The following is a 9,461-nucleotide window of genomic DNA, read 5'->3' on the forward strand; positions in this document are numbered from 1 at the left end:
TTATAAGTTTTTTATTAATAGGGGTAATTTAGTAATAAAATAAAAAATTTTATTAAAAAGAACGATTTTAATACGAAATAAAATGTTAAGGACGATTCTAAATAAAAAATTACATCAAGGATGGTTTCAATTCTGATCTTTAATGTTTGGGACCAAAATAATACTTATCCCTTATATTAATTATAAGCTTATTGTTTTATTTTTAATAACACTTGTTGAATTACCAAATAGATCAAAGACGCATCAAATTAGAATTTATGGTCAAATTCAAGTTCAAATATGGATATCAACTTTTCGGTAACAAGTTTCTTCCTTATAAATAAGTGCATCATAAATAAGTTTTTTTATAAATAAATTTCTTTATAAATTATTGTTAAAGCTTAAAAGACCCGATTTTTATCCGGTTTGGACCCGGTATAGTTGTGGCCCAGAAATATTTAGGTTTTATCGGGTTTAGAATCAGGTTAGAATCTAAAAAATAGACCCGGTGTATATTTAAGGTCGGATCTGGGTCAGGACAAATCCAGTTTCACCCGACCCATGAACACCCCTACTTCTCTGCCACTAGTAGATAAAAGAGCTCATTTCTAATGACTCAATTTCTGAGTCACCCTATCCTTAATGTAGTTGAAAGTAGCCTTTTTGGATCTCTGAATCACTGCTGGGAGGCCCAGATATTTGTTCTGATTTCCAATGTGTGGTATCAAAAGAATTTGAGCTAGTTGGTCACGAATGTGAATTGGGATATTTTTGCTAAAAAAAGCAGATGGCTTATCAAGATTAACCTTTTGCCCACTTATTTCCTCATAAACCTGTAAAATCCAAAGCAAGTTTTGTCATTTTTCCTCACTTGCTTTGCTAAAAAGTATTGAATTATCTGCGAAAAATAAATGGTTGATTTTAAGACACCTCTTATTGAGTCTCAAATCGGATATTTCCAGTCTCTGTTCTCCTTTGTGGAGTAGATGGGAGAGTCTCTCTGCACAAAATAGGAATAGATAGGGGGATATAAGGTCACATTGTCGTAACTCTCTATGTGGCTTGAAAAAACCATGAAGTTGACCTTCCACAGTAACAAAATAGGAAACTGTTGTCATAAGTTCCTTTATCCAAACCATCCATTTTTCACAAAATTTCAATTTCTGCATTATATTCCACACAAAACTCCATTCAACCCAATCATAAGCCTTACTCATATCTTATTTCAATGCCATATCATAATCTCCATAATTCTTATTTTTCAGAAAATGCATATATTCATGAGCAATCAATATGTTATTAAACCTGCCTTTGATAAAAGTACTTTGGGGGATCACTTATAATTCTGTTCATCACATTTTGTAGTCTATGAACCAGAATTTTAGAAATTATTTTGTAAAAAATAGTGCTTAAGCTTATAGGGCGGACGTGCTTCATAGATTTAGTATTCAGTACTTTTGGAATAAGACAGATATGTGTGTGATTGAAGGCTTTAAGAATTTTACCGCTAGAGAAAAAACTCTTTACTGCCTGAACCACGTCAGCTTTGATATTCTCCTGAAAAAATTGAAAAAAATTGGCTGTAAAACCATCCTCCCCCGGAGAGGAGAAGGGGTTGATGAAATAAACTGTTGTTTTTATTTCTGCTTCAGTAACTGGCCAAATCAGGAACCTGTTTGAGGCTACATTTATCTTGTTCGGTATACCTTGAAACTCCACTTCTAGGTTTCTAGGTTGGCTAGTAGCAAAGAGATCTTCCAAGTATTTTTGCGCTATTGCTGCCATATCCTCCAGATCATTAGCAACTCCACCCTCTTCATCCTCCAACTCCACTAACTTATTTTTCCTATTCCTGACTTAGAATTTGGAATGAAAAAATTTAGTGTTCTTGTTTCCCTAATTAAGCCACTGTGATTCACCCAAAAACTGTCTCTCAACAATTTTCTACCGGCAAGTGCACCGGATTGTCGTCAAGTAAAAACTCACTGTAGAGTGAGGTCGAATCCCACAGGGATTGGTTGGTTGATCAACATTAATTGGAGAATTGTTCTAGTTGAGCTAAATCAAAATTTAGTTGAGATTGCAGAATGTAAATTGGCGAGAAACTTAAAGTACAAGAAATTAAATGATAAAAATTAAATTGCGAGAAATTAAATGACAGAAGCTTAAATTGCATGAAATTAAATGGGAATGGGGATTAAGCATGAAATTAAAGAGCATAATCTAATGAGAATGGGTAAGATAATAGTAGGGGAATCATTGGGGTCTGGAGATGTGATAATTCTCCAGATCAAGTTTATTTTCAGCTCTTCCTCAATCAATGCATTCATTGATCTCCTTGGCAATCTTAGGTGATTAGATCCCAATTCCTTGGCAATCTAATCTCTCTAAGCATGAACAATTGCCCAATTCCTTGATTTAAGTGCTCATGGAAAGAGATGAAGATCGGTCACTGATTCTACCACACAAATTCATAGATCAAAGTATTAGTAGGATTACATGTCACTATATCCATCCAAACCTCAATCTAATCCAATGTGACAAAGCAATTCTAGCATGATCTCCTCATTCCTCTTCCAAGGTTCAGAGGATATCCAATTATGAATAGCTTCTTTCTCAAGTTAGATGAAGAACGAAAGCTTTCTAGCAAAATCAAGAGAAAAGAAAGAAGAAGAAGAATGAAAACTAATATTGATCCATTGAATTACACAGAGCTCCCTAAACCAATGAAAGGGGTTTAGTCATTCATAGTTCAAATCAATTTACAGAAAAAGAAAAGTGCAGAAAGAAATAAAGAAAGTACAAAAGAAATTAAAAGAAAGGTGCAGGAAATGAAAATCAGGGAATTGAACTCCCAGAGTCCCCCTCAGGGGCTCCCAAGTGCTCCCTAAATCTTCAACAATTCTTCTATTTATATCCCTCTTTCCATCTTCAATTGGATCGTCAAATACTGGGATGTGGGTCTTGGCCTTGATTGAAGCAATTAGGATTGATTCCTTGATGATGGACGTTGGCAACTAACATTCATATTCTGTATTTGTGCATTTTGGAATGAGTTAACGTTGGTGATCACGTTTGTACAAAAATGTTGGGCCAAATGTCCCCTTTGAAAAAATGGTTTCTGGTTACTGTCATCGATGTTTGACTCAACGTTGGAGTGCCTATAAGTACACGTGGATGGTCAATTTTGGCCATTTCACGCGTAAGCGTAACCAATGCGCGCGCGAAGTTGGAGAGAAATGCCTTCCCACGCGTACGCATCATAGACGCGTACGCGTCGATGCAAAATCTCCAACTCCAGTTTTCGAACACTTATCGCGAACGTTGGACCCAGCGTTGGACTAGCAACGTTCCCTCCAACGTTGGCTTATCCACGCGTGCGCGTCACCTACGCATGCGTGTGGATGCTAAATTCTCAAATTCCAAAACTGAACTTTGTATCGCGAGCGTTAGGGGTAACGTTGGTTTGGCAACATTACCTCCAACGTTGACACCCTTTTTTGCATAATGTTGCACATCAAGCCTTGGGACGTTACTTTGTCCTCTTGTCAACGTTGCCAATTTCATTCTCACTATAGGCTATTATATATGGTTGGAAAGCTTTGAATATCAGCTTTCTAACCCAACTGAAATCACCTCAATTGGACATTTACAACTCAAGTTATGCTCCTTTGAAGGAGACAGGGTCGCTGGTGTCGGTGTGCAACGTTGGCGCACCAACGTTTACACCAACGTTGGTAACAATGCCAGATTTTGAAGCTCAAACGTATTGTCCACTCCATACTATTATATATTTTTGGAAAGCTCTGAATGTCTACTTTCAAATGCCATTGGAAGCACATCATTTGGAGCTCTACAACTCGAGTTATACTCCATCGAAGGTGCAGAGGTCAGCTGGCCTTACTACAGGTTGGTACTATGTCGTCTATGCACATTTCGGGGCAGTTTTCTCCCTCAATTTTATTGTCCACCATGTAGTTCCATATATTCTTGGAAAGCTCTGGATTCTTACTTTCTAATATTTTTGGAATCACCTCATTTGAGGCTCTGTAGCTCAAGTTATTCTTGTTTGAAGTATATCCCTTCAGGCTGTTAGGAGCAAAGTTTGTGGCAACGTTGATGAGCCAACTTTGGCCACCAACGTTGCTTGCTCTTCTTCTTCTCTGCCCTTCCTTTGCTTCTTCTTACCTATCATCCACCAAACAAAATGCATCATTCATAGCATCAAATAATTCTTTGCATAAATCTCATGAAAATGCACAAAATTAACATTATTTGATTGAATCAAGACAAGCATGAATTTCTCATCTAAATACTTACTTATTGCTTAAGAAATGCATGAAACTACTCTAAAACAAACTAAAAATGACTTGTGAAACTAGTCAAGATACCCTGGCATCACAACACCAAACTTAAATCTTGCTTGTCCTCAAGCAAGTGATAGAACATGAAAATACAAGAGATACAAGTCCTTATTCAGAGAATTCAAATCCTTGGTTCATGGAGTTTCATGCATGGCAACTTAGGTTCATGTTCATGCTGGTTTCTGGCTCCTATATGCTCTTGTCTTGCAGAATTTCCAACGTAGTTAACTTCTTCTTCCTCTATGTTTGACTCCTCTGATGTTGATGGTTGGGTGTGGATTGCTGCTACCTGGCTTGCTTCTATTTTCTTTGTGAGATCTGCCAATTGCTTGGCAATCATCTTGTTCTGAGCCAAAATTGCATCCATGTTGTTCATCTCCATGACTCCTCTATTATTGCTTCTCTCAGAGGCATAAAAGTACTCATTCTCGGCCACTGTTTCAATGACATCAATGGCTTCCTCAATCGTCTTCTTCTTGTTGAGTGAGCCTCCAGATGAGTGGTCTACAGCCTTCTTTGATTCATAGGAAAGTCCTTCATAAAAGATATGCAACTGCACCCATTCATTGAACATATCATGAGGGCACTTCCTTGTCAAATCTTTGAATCTCTCCCATGCCTCATAAAGTATTTCACCATCCTGCTGTCTGAATGTTTGAACCTCCGCCCTCATCCTGCTGACTCTTTGTGGAGGATAGAACCTTAACAAGAATTTGTTGACTACATCCTCCCAAGTTGTGAGGCTCTCCTTTGAAAATGATTCTAGCCACTTGGATGCTTTATCCCTTAGAGAAAAGGGGAATAGAAGCAACCTATAGGCATCAGGATGAACTCCATTTGACTTTACTGTATCACATATCCTTAGGAATTTAGTGAGATGATGATTAGGGTCTTCTTGGGCACTTCCTCCAAAAGAACAACTGTTTTCAACCAATGTGATGAGCTGTGGCTTCAACTCGAAATTATTAGCATAGATGATGGGCCTTTGAATGCTGCTACCATAGTTTCCTGGGTTTGAATTGATGTAGGACCCTAGAACTCTCCTTTCTTGTCCGGCAGGATTGGCTGCACCTCCTCTGGCATGATTGTTCACCTCTCCTTCATGATGGTTTTCCATATTATCCTCCATGTTTGTATCAAAGTCTTCCTTCTCTTCCTCTGCACCAACAGCTATTTTTCCTCTTGCTTCCCTCCTTAATCTTAGGAAGGTTCTTTTCGGTTCACTATCAAAAGAGGTTGAAGTTTCTCTTCTTCTACCTGTCATACAATGAACAAGTACAAGAAACAACAAGTGCAGATTCTACTAAAACAGAGTATAGTTAGCTTGGTCAGAGCAATTTATCAAATGGTTAGTGGGTTAGCTTGCTGGAAAGTAAAGAAGTAAAGAAAAATAAAGGGAAACAACTAAAATTGCAGAAAGCGAAGATAAACAACTGAAATTAAAATTCAAAAGAAAATTGCTCAATCTAGTTATCTTCCAATTTAGTAATTGTCAATACAAAACCAATCCTTGGCAACGGCGCCATAAACTTGATTCACCCGAAAACTGTCTCTCAACAATTTCCTACCGGCAAGTGCACCAGATTGTCATCAAGTAAAAACTCACTGTAGAGTGAGATCGAATCCCACATGGATTGGTTGGTTGATCAACGTTAATTGGAGAATTGTTCTAGTTGAGCTAAATCGAAATTGAGTTGAGATTGTAGAATGTAAATTGGCGGGAAACTTAAAGTGCAAGAGATTAAATGACAAAAATTAAATTGCAAGAAATTAAATGACAGAAGCTTAAATTGCATGAAATTAAATGGGAATGGGGATTAAGCATGAAATTAAAGAGCAGAATGTAATGAGAATGGATAAGATCAAAGTAGAAGATTCATTGTGGTTAGGAGATGTGATAATTCTCCGGATCAAGTTCATTTTTATCTCTTCCTCAATAAATGCATTCATTGATCTCCTTGGCAATCTTAGGTGATTATATCCCAATTCCTTGGCAATCTAATCTCTCTAAGCATGAACAATTGCCCAATTCCTTGATTTAAGTGCTCATGGGAAGAGATGAAGATTGGTCATTGATTCTACCACACAAATTCATAGATCAAAGTATTGGTAGGATTACATGTCACTATATCCATCCAAACCCAATCTAATCCAATGTGAGAAAGCAATTTTAGCATGATCTCCTCATTCCTCTTCCAAGGTTCAGAGGAGATCCAATTATGAATAGCTTCTTTCCCAAGATAACTATCCAATTGGATGAAGAACGAAAGTTTTCTAGCAAAATCAAGAGAAAAGAAAGAAGAAGAAGAACAAAAACTAATATTGATCCATTGAATTACATAGAGCTCCCTAACCCAATGAAAGGGGTTTAGTTGTTCATAGCTCAATTCAATTTACAGAAAAAGAAAAGTGCAGAAAGAAATAAAGAAAGTACAAAAGAAATTAAAAGAAAAGTGCAGGAAATGAAAATTAGGGAATTGAACTCCCAGAGCCCCCTCAGGGCCTCCCAAGAGCTCCCTAAATCTTCAACATATCTTCTATTTATATCCCTCTTTCCATCTTCAATTGGATCGTTAAATACTTGGATGTGGGCCTTGGCCTTGATTGAAGCAGTTAGGATTGATTCCTTGATGATGGACATTGGCAACTAACATTCATATTATGTATTTGTGCATTTTGGAATGAGATTAGCTTTAACGTTGGTGATCACGTTTGTACAAAAATGTTGGGCCAAACGTCCCCTTTGGAAAAATGGTTTCTGGTTGCTGTCATCGACGTTTGACTCAACGTTGGAGTGCCAACGTTTGCCCATCCATGCGTACGCGTGGATGGTCAATTTTGGCCATTTCACGCGTAAGCGCGCGAGGTTGGAGAGAAATTCCTTCCCACGCGTACGCTTCATAGACGCGTACATGTCGATGCAAAATCCCCAACTCCAGTTTTCGAACACTTATCGCGAACGTTGGACCCAGCGTTGGACTAGCAACGTTCCCTCCAACGTTGGCCTATCCACGCATGCGCGTCACCTACGTGTGTGCGTGGATGCTAAATTCTCAAATTCCAAAACTAAACCCTTTATCGCGAGCGTTGGGGATAACGTTGGTTTGGCAGCGTTACCTCCAACGTTGACACCCTTTTTTGCATAATGTTGCACATCAAGCCTTGGGACGTTACTTTGTCCTCTTGTCAACGTTGCCAATTTCATTCCCACTATAGACTATTATATATGGTTGGAAAGCTTTGAATGTCAGCTTTCTAACCCAACTAGAATCATCTCAATTGGACATCTACAACTCAAGTTATACTCCTTTGAAGGGGACATGATCGTTGGTGTCGGTGTGCAACATTGGAGGCAACGTTGGCGCACCAACGTTTACACCAACATTGGTAACAATGCCAGATTCTGAAGCTCAAACGTATTGTCCACCCCATACTATTATATATTGTTGGAAAGCCCTGAATGTCTACTTTCCAATGCCGTTGGAAGCGCATCATTTGGAGCTCTACTCGAGTTATACTCCGCCGAAGGTGCAGAGGTTAGCTGGCCTTACTACAGGTTGGTACTATGTTCGTCTATGCACTTTTCGGGGCAATTTTCTCCCTCAATTTTAGTGTCCACCATGTAGTTCCATATATTCTTGGAAAGCTCTGGATTCTTACTTTCCAATGCTTTTGGAATCACCTCATTTGGGACTCTGTAGCTCAAGTTATTCTTGTTTGAAGTAGACCCCTTCAGGCTGTTAGGAGCAAAGTTTGTGGCAACATTGGTGAGCCAACTTTGGCCACCAACGTTGCTTGCTCTTCTTCTTCTCTGCCCTTCCTTTGCTTCTTCTTACCTATCATCCACCAAACAAAATGCATCAAAGTATTTCCTTAATCACAAGATAATGCATCATTCATAGCATCAAACAATTCTTTGCATAAATCTCATGAAAATGCACAAAATTAACACTGTTTGATTGAATCAAGACAAGCATGAATTTCTCATCCAAATACTTACTTATTGCCTAAGAAATACATGAAACTACTCTAAAACAAACTAAAAATGGCTTGTGAAACTAGCCAAGATGCACTGGCATCACACTGCACTCTCGATTTTTCTCTCCAATACCGTTGCTCCTGTTTCAATGCCTCCTCTAGTTCCGCTTCCCATATTCGAATACTACTTCCATTTGTCTCGGAATAACCTTTATTGGATTCTTAAACAATCTGATCCTTAAGGTGCTGAATATTGGTTTGTGAGTTAGAGGAAGAGGTTTTTTGCCATTCAACAATCTTATGCCTACAATGTTTTAATTTCCCAACCAGTTTGTACATTGGTGAGCCTTGAATGTCGACCTTCCAAGACCTTTTGATCAGATTAATAACTTCTTCATTCTCACATCAGCGTTCCTGAAACCTGAAACGACGCTTCCCTCTCCTTTCCTCCATCCCCGAACTGAGAAGTAACGGTCTATGATCAGAACCTGTGTCCTCTAGATGCTTCGCAACAGCCGCTGAAAATTCAGTTCGCCAGCTATTTGTAACTAAGATTTTGTCCAACTTTTCTCTAATAAAGCTCCTTTCGAATTGTCTATTAAATTGCTCCATGTGAATTTATCATCCTTGTATCTCATGTCTACTAACCTCCTGGAATTAATAAAATCATTGAACTGCTGGATGAAAGTTACGGTCTTAATTCGGCCACCTTCTTTTTTATGATTGGAATGGATTGCATTATAATCACCCATCACATATAATACTCTCACTCTATCTCTCCAGAACTTCCAAAACTTTATTAAATTGTCCCGCCCTTATACCTTCTTCAGTATGCAAGTAGACATCTATCACTATAATACTTTACTCTTTTATTCTTTAAATGTATAATGAGTGTTCTTACTCAAATTTTTTTTTCTTATAAAAGGATCATTTTTTACACAATTATTTATAATATTACATCCATAATGTTCTATTCCGAATTATTTTCGTTGATCCAGATGCTAATTATATTAAAATCTTATAAGTTACGTCTATTTAATTTGGATATGTAATATTTAATATTTTATTTTATTTTTTACTATTTATGAGTTTTTTTATATCAGATTTAAACAAAATCAAGTAATTAAGTTAAAAATACTG

Source organism: Arachis ipaensis, chromosome B04 (genome assembly GCF_000816755.2).
Source record: "Arachis ipaensis cultivar K30076 chromosome B04, Araip1.1, whole genome shotgun sequence".
NCBI classification, from domain to species: domain Eukaryota; kingdom Viridiplantae; phylum Streptophyta; class Magnoliopsida; order Fabales; family Fabaceae; genus Arachis; species Arachis ipaensis.